A 7,872-nucleotide genomic window follows, 5' to 3' on the forward strand; every position below is an offset into this window, starting at 1 on the left:
CATATTTAATCACTTTTATAAATATCTAAAATTAATATGACTTGTTGGATGATACTTATAAAATAAAAATAATTAATAAGCATATTGCTTTAGGCAAATGGTTTTACTTACCAAAAATTTTCAAAACTAAATGTATATAATGAAAACTCATTGTTTTCCAAATTGACATACACTGCCACTTATATAATATCCCCCCAAAATCACTGCAGTCTGTAGAGTTTGCTATAATACATACAGACTATTCAACAGTGAGCTATGAAGGAAAGTTAATCATTATGTTTTTCCATGTGGCCATTTAAAAGTTTGGGGTTTTTTTTGCTTTATTTCTTGAATAATCATTTAAGGTTCTTAGCTATTTGTTAGTTTATTCAACAAGTCTATATTTAACTAAATTTGAAGTTATATTATTCTGCAAAAATATTAAACTTATCTACAGCTGTATCAAGCCCCCTTAATTAATATTTCAATGTAGATTTATTCTTCCTATTAAGCCTTAAACTTTTTCTGTAGAGGGCTCAATACTGACTATTTTCAGTTTGCGGCCACTGCAGGCCAGTTGCACCTACTCAGATCTGCCATTGTAGATTGTGGCACAAAAGCAGCCATAGTTAACACATAAGTGAATGAGCATGATTGTGCTCCAATAAAACTTTATTTAAAAAGAGCAGGTGGCAGACTGATTTTGACCCTCAGGACCATAGTTGCCATCACCTGATAATCTATTTGCTTCCCATATTTAATCTCATTCATTTTAATGGACTCAAGAACAAGCCACTATTGATTATTTCCTCTCTCTCCAACCTCTATCCCTCAAACTGACCCTAATGCTTGTTTTCTCACTCTTGTATGTCTGAATTCGTCTTCTGTAAAATTTCACTGCACTCCTGACCATACCCCTAACCCTGTATGTAACAATGTCTCAAAGGCATCATGGTGCACAGAACCAGTGCTTGACTTCAGGGAACTTCAAGTATGTCTTCCTTTGAGTGAGTTAAAGTTCCCGAGGCTCAGGAATTTACAAGAAGTTTGTGGTTAAGCAAAGTTATTAACCTCAGACTCCTGGTACACACTTCAAAATGGATATGATGATATTAACTTAGAGGGTCCTTGTGAGACCCACAGATAATATGCACATAGTTTCTATTAACATTCAGTAAAACCCTCCCATTCAGCCTTTATGAAATTGCATCCATTGCCTCACTCTTCTTATTTAGTGCAACATAGAATAGCGAAATAAGTAGAATCTACAAAAGGGTGTTTGGTTTTATTGAGATTCTAGGATGTAAAACAATACTCAACTAGACCTGGCTGGTTTTTCTCAGTGGTTGGAGCATTGGACCGCAGACTGAAGGGTCCAGGTTTGATTCTGGTCAAGGGCAGGAATTCCTGGGCCCCAGACAGGGCATGTGCAGGAGGCAACTAATCGATGTGTCTCTCTCACATGGATGTTTTTCTCTCTCTCTGTCTCTCCCCGTTCCTTCCACTCTGTCCAAAAATCAATGGGAAAAAAATCATTGGGTAAGAATTAACAGCAGAAAAATTGAACTAAAGTAACACATTTTTGCGTAAGTAGGTAATTTTCCCCCAGACATAATGGTTATTTCCACTTCCTTCAGGTATATCAGCTACTTGAATTTTCCATCACCTTCCACATATATCAATAAATTCTTTTTTTCCTTCATTTATTTTACATGCTTTTGTCTCCTTCCCTTCTTCCTGAAAAGGTGGTGTGGCATATTCCTCAGAAAAACCCTCATAGTGGACTATGAGTGCAGAGTTTTGTTTATTTTGTTCACTATACAATATCTGATATGTAGTAGAACATAACAGATATTTGCTGAATAGATTAATGAATCTCTTAACATATGCTAGATAACAATTTTCCATACTTTAAGTTAATAGTTGGGCTTTTTTTTCCTAAGGGGATTAGACCAAAGTTACTGGGTCTTTCAATGTCAGAGCAGAAAGCAGAAATAGCATATCACATTAAAGTTGGCCTACTTCGAGCACACGGTGAGAAAGCAGGGGTCTTTTTCTTTTTTTTAATATTTTCATTGATTTCAGAGACGGAGAGAGAGATAGAAACATCAATGATGAGAGAGAATCATTGATCAGTTGCCTTCTGCACACCCCCCACTGGGGATCGAGCCTACAACCCGGGCATGTGCCCTGACCTGGAATGGAACCGTGACCTCCTGGTTCATAGGTCGACACACAACCACTGAGCCATGCTAGCCGTGCAAAGCAGGGATCTTTAGAAAAGATAATAATGCTGGGGAAAATAGAAGTAGGAAAAGATGAAGACCAAATATGAGACATATTGACTCCATAAAAGAAGCCACAGCATGAGTCTATAGCAGTGGTTGGCAAACTCATTAGTCAACAGAGCCAAATATCAATGGTACAATGATTGAAATTTCTTTTGAGAGTCAAATTTTTTAAACTTAAACTATATAGGTAGGTACATTGTTATTAACTTAATTAGTGTACTCCTAAGGCTTAGGAAGAGCCACACTCAAGGGGCCAAAGAGCCGCATGTGGCTCGCAAGCCGCAGTTTGCCGACCATGGGTCTATAGGAACTGAGCAGGTTTTCCGAGGAAGGACATTGTGGACATCACTCATTCATAGGGTTGGCATGAGTTGGAGCCAATTCAATGGCATATAACACACACTTTTTGTATATAGTACCTGTTGCCTTGCTCTGTATTGTTTGTCTCCCTATTGTCTTCAAGGAAAGAGATCCTTTCTTTAAGGCCTTTAGAGGTTGACATTTGTAAGGAAAATGTTAATGATATTAAGCCCTGGAACACTCTGGGTAGATTTCATTATCAGCTGCAAATTCTGACCTCTGCCTCAAGGCAAGTAATAAAAGACCAGAACAGTGAGTCCTCTGCCCTTTTGGTGCAGGTAGACAAGAAGGTGAAAGTAGAGTCAGCTAAAGACAATGGGCAGTTTTTCAGTTTTATCACTGGCTCCTAACAAGACTGAGCATGCTTCAAGTTTCTACTTCAGGATCCCACTGACAATTAAAGCTTTTCATCTTGGGGTTCAGAGACCTGAGAAGAGTGCATAAGGGCTCCTTGCATTTGATAAAAATAAAAGATGTGAAACATTTTGACAAGTTTTATTCTCATTGTACTAACATTTCTTACATCTTGAAGTAAAAGAGTCAAAAAGCAGGGTGGTCTATAAGCTATCACCCCAAAATTTAGGAAAGATACTAAAAAAAGATTTAAGGAGGTATATATGGTGGGACAAAATAGGTTTACAGTTTAAGTATGCAAAATGCAGAATTTATTCTTGTAATCTTATTTGTTAATTATTGTATTATTTTCCATACAACCATAAACCTACTTTTGCCCACCCTGTATTATAAAATGGGCCAATGGAAAACATGAGTAGCAAAGCAAACAGAGCCCCAAGAGAGGCTGACATAGAAAATACGTCATAAAGACACACACACACACACACACACACACACACACACACACACACGGAAAATTATTTCTGTTAAAATGACTTTCTCTTTTTTTCTTCAACAATTAGTTAAAAGCTGTCTAGCAAGCAATTTATTTCACATCCACCTCTTCTTTTTTATTCCTAGTTGCATCACTTTAAACCACTGGCTCTCAACCAGTGGCTATTTTGCTCTCTTGAAAACATTGGACAATAGCAGGAGTCAGTTTTGCTTGTCACTGCTGGGGATGGAGGGTGCTGCTGACATCTAGGACATATAGTAGGTAGAGGCAAAGCATGCTGGGAAACATTCTCCAATGCACAGCTCAGCAGCAGCATAAGGACCATTACCATTCTACTCGTCCCAATGGCAGTGGTGACACCTGACAAAGCCATGCCTTTACAAGTAAACATTCCACAATCACTCCCATTCAACTGTTGAGGATTCTCATGTGGCTTCATGCTGTAGTGCGTCCACTCTAAAAGATTCAGATCAACATTTCTTTTGGTCTTATTTTCATCCTGCAAATACTGAAGGAGAATTTCACAGATCCTGTTGCCCTTCTATCCCATAGAATCCAGATATTTAAGACACCTTTTTCTTAGGTCTATCACTACCAGGCTCCAATGTACCTTCCGATGAATAGGCACCAGAATTAGTTCCTGTTCAAAGAGATTGACCCCTTTGGTCCATCTTTTCACTGCTTGGTAACCCCCAGACTTTAATTTGGGATAGAAGAAAGTACTGAATGCATGAAGTACTGGATAGCCTTGTTTTTTATTTCTTTCCATGAAAAGATTCATGTAAAAATTAATGACTTCATCACTGAGCCAGTGAAAGTTCCTCAGGGTCTGGATGTCCCCTCGAGTGATGCGCAATTTGAAAGCACTACTTAGGATCTCATCCTGTGGGCCATGGCCCAGAGAGTTACTGATTTCCTTTTCCATGTCCTCTGTAAGTTCAAGAAGATCATCTGTTCTTTTATCTCTCTCTTTGCCTGAGCAATTTTTTCTTGTGTCTCAAGTGTTGACATTTTCCTCCTGAATAAGCCATTGCTCCCACTGCCCAGGCGGAGTTGGGCTGACACTTCTTCGGACAGGTCAGGTTCCAGCTGGTGTCCCCTCCTACCTTCATTTTCAAGTCTAATTCCAACTGTCTTCTCTATATCTGAAATTCTCCCCTTTGAACACCTCTTTTCACTCCTCATTGGACATAGAGGTCCCCTTGTTTCAGCAGCTCTATATTGTTTTGGAACAAACTGAGTTGTTCTGACTCCATGACTTTGCTCTTCCCCCCAGCCTTTGGTCTTTAATGTATCCATGCGACATCTTTGAGAACTATGATGAGTTGAAGTTGCAGGAGGAACAGAGTTTCCATGAACACCTTTAAGTTGCTCCAATAACCTTCGGTACTTCTCTCTTTCCTCTTTTTGAACATCCTCCTCCACAGTACAATGGGGACGCCTCAGACCCTTGCCACCCTCTTCAATAATCACCTCTGTTACAACCTGTTCCTGAGGTTTCCACATTAAGGAACTCTCTGGATTGCCTTTGCTATGGCGGCGGCCACCTGGTCTTCTATTATAGCCGTCTGAGTTCAAAGTAAACCTGAGAGACAGAAAAAAAAAGAAACATGTGTCACCAAACTGCTTAAATTGCTAGATTCTAAGCTTCAGACCATTCTGTGATTAGGCTTCCCAGATTAAGCTTGCTCCTGGCAAATCAGACAACTAGCATTCACAAAAGTTAGATCTATCTCTAGAGTAGAGGTAGAATTCTACTATGGAACATCTATTTCCAGTCACCAGGGCTGCCACATGAGAGCCTCTGCCTTCTTCCTCAAGCCCCACTTTCCAACCCCAACTCTGGAAGCTGGCAGCATTGTAGAGACTGTTTTTCACTTGGTGAATAAAGCAATCTAATCTTGGTCTTTTGGCTGGTATTTCATCAGTGTCCACTGTAGAAAACAGAGTGCTGTTCGAGCACCATCGCTTCAGCAGGGCCCACAGGGGGCACCGACCAGTCGCAGAAGCGGAAAATGGTGCGGACAATCCTAACCAGCCATTTGTACATACCAAGCTGAAGCAGCAGCGGCGGCGGCCAACACACCCCGATATGCAGACCCCAGAGCTGTCGCCGCCACTGCCGCCTTCGCCGCCTCAGCCACCACAGCCAAGGCTCAGTGGCAGACTCCAAAACCATGCCTTGAAATAACACTATAACTATACTAATAACATTCTCTCCTCCATCGTTTGCTTACTTCAATCCAACTCGAGATTAGTTGCAAAGTTTGTACTGAAAGTGTTATTCTCATATGCTACAACCTTCAGTGGCTTTACTCTCAGAATAAAGTCCCAAATTCATAACCTATCATATAAGGGGCTCAGATGTTTCCTTCCATTCTCTCTTTCATGGCTTTGTAAAACTACATATAACCTGTTTCATATTACACCTTCCTATTTGTTTTTTTTTTCTACTGCTACAAACATATTAAAAACAAAATGAAATAAAAATTATTTCCCAAACACATTTAAATCATATTCTCCTTCAAGTTCCAGCTCAAATTTCATTTACTCTATAGCTTTTCCTGATTCATTACAATGATGCTTTCCAATTTTGTAAATTGTTTATCTTCATAAAAATTATATTTGTGAATGCACATTCTACATTTGTAAAATAATTTGCTCAATAGCAAATTTGAGAACCAATTCAATTTACCTGCCCTATTCACTTTTATCCAACCCATCAGGTTTTTTAAATCAGGCTAATAAAATTTCACCTTCTATCAGCTAAATCTAGATTTCTTAAAATGTCAAGTGAAAATATTTTTATATTTATAATATGATTTCAAAACCATACTGATTTAATTTGTAATATTTTAAATAGATCTGAATTTTTTCTTTTAATGTTTCTGTGTGTAGATGTGGAAGATTTTACAACTCACATACTTATGATGAGAATATTGCCCAATATTCATTTTTTAAATGCTCTCTCCATGGCATGAATTTCTAATAAAATTCAGTTCCTTCTTAATGGTTGATAATACAGAATTTTACCTTGAAGGGAGAGCTCAAGTGCTTTAAAAGCTTTTGGAAATATCTGAGAAATAACATAGTACTTGGAGCTATTTTCCAACACAAAAAATATTCAGTGTATTTGAAACACTTTAAAAAAGGAAAATATGTATTATATTTTTTCAACTACTCTGCGATGATGTAACTAGAACACTTTTGTGTAGTAAAACGATTTGCTGAGACTCTCCTGTTTTACTACAAAATATTATAAGTATTCTTCTACTTATAAGTGTTTCAAATACACAGGCTTTTCACTGTGGATAGCAATGCTATACAGGGCTTAGCAAAACTAGGTTTACAGTTGCATTGTGACATTATTTTGAGTTAATAAAGTTCTTGTAATAATCATAACCTATGTGTCTTTCCATATGAACTGTAAACCTACTTTTGCCCACACACTTTTGCCCACCCTGTATATTATATAAAATGATCCCAAAACCTGTATATTAAAAATTAATAAATTTTTATTTCTTTCTAAATTTTAAATAAAATATGCGTGTGACCAGAGGATCGCCTTGTGTACCTCCCAGGTAGGTGCTCCCACTTTCTAGATTATGCTCTAATCTGTAATGCTCTCTTTATCCTCTAAATGCCTATAGGAGTTATAATCAAAATACAAGTATCATGCATGAAGTGTTTACCGTTTATTAAGGTGTAGTGAAGTCCGTACACGATTAAACTATCTAATTTAACCTTAGAAAATAAGGGATTATTACAGTCCACATCTTATAGTAAGAAGACCAGATTCATAGAGATTAAGAGCTTGCCCAAGGTCACACAGTTAATAAAGAGAGGAAATGGGAGTTGAACTCAGTATTTGTCTCACAGAAGCCTGCAATTTTAACTATGTTGCCAGAAATATTTTTAATATCTTAAGGGGCAGAAGCATTACTCTGAGAGAGCTAGATAGGTAAATTTGCATTTAAAAATTAAAATGTAACCCAGCCAGTGTGGGTCAGTGGTTGAGTGTTGACCTATGAACCAGGAGGTCACAATTCAATTCCCAGTCAGGGCACATGCCAGGGTTGTGGACTTCATCCCTAATATAGGGGGCATGTGAGAGGCAGCCAATCAATGATTCCCTCTCACCATTGATGTTTTTGTCTCTCCCTCTCCTATCCTCTCTAAAATGGATAAAAAGTATTTTAAAAATTAAAATGTAAAAATATACCATCTACACTAATAAAAGAGAAACATGGTAATTAGCGTATGACCGCTACCCTTCCCATTGGCTAATCAGCGAGTATATGCAAATTAACTGTCAGCCAAGATGGCAGCCGGCAGCCAGGCAGCTGGAAGTGAACATGAGGCTTGCTTGCTGCAGTGAAGGAGGACTCCAAC

General features: G+C 38.3%; 1 protein-coding gene and 1 pseudogene across 1 annotated transcript in view; both read right to left on the bottom strand.

Annotated features, from left to right (window-relative positions):
• Positions 1–7,872, bottom strand: part of LOC102262253 (dystrophin) — a gene marked incomplete at its 3' end in the record, with an annotated part of 203,403 nt that overhangs the window by 10,387 nt on the left and 185,144 nt on the right. The gene's annotated exons all lie outside the window — the stretch shown is intronic.
• LOC102261949 lies at positions 3,611–5,530 on the bottom strand (annotated as a pseudogene).

This window comes from Myotis brandtii, unplaced genomic scaffold (assembly GCF_000412655.1).
Source record: "Myotis brandtii unplaced genomic scaffold, ASM41265v1 scaffold835, whole genome shotgun sequence".
Lineage (NCBI taxonomy): Eukaryota > Metazoa > Chordata > Mammalia > Chiroptera > Vespertilionidae > Myotis > Myotis brandtii.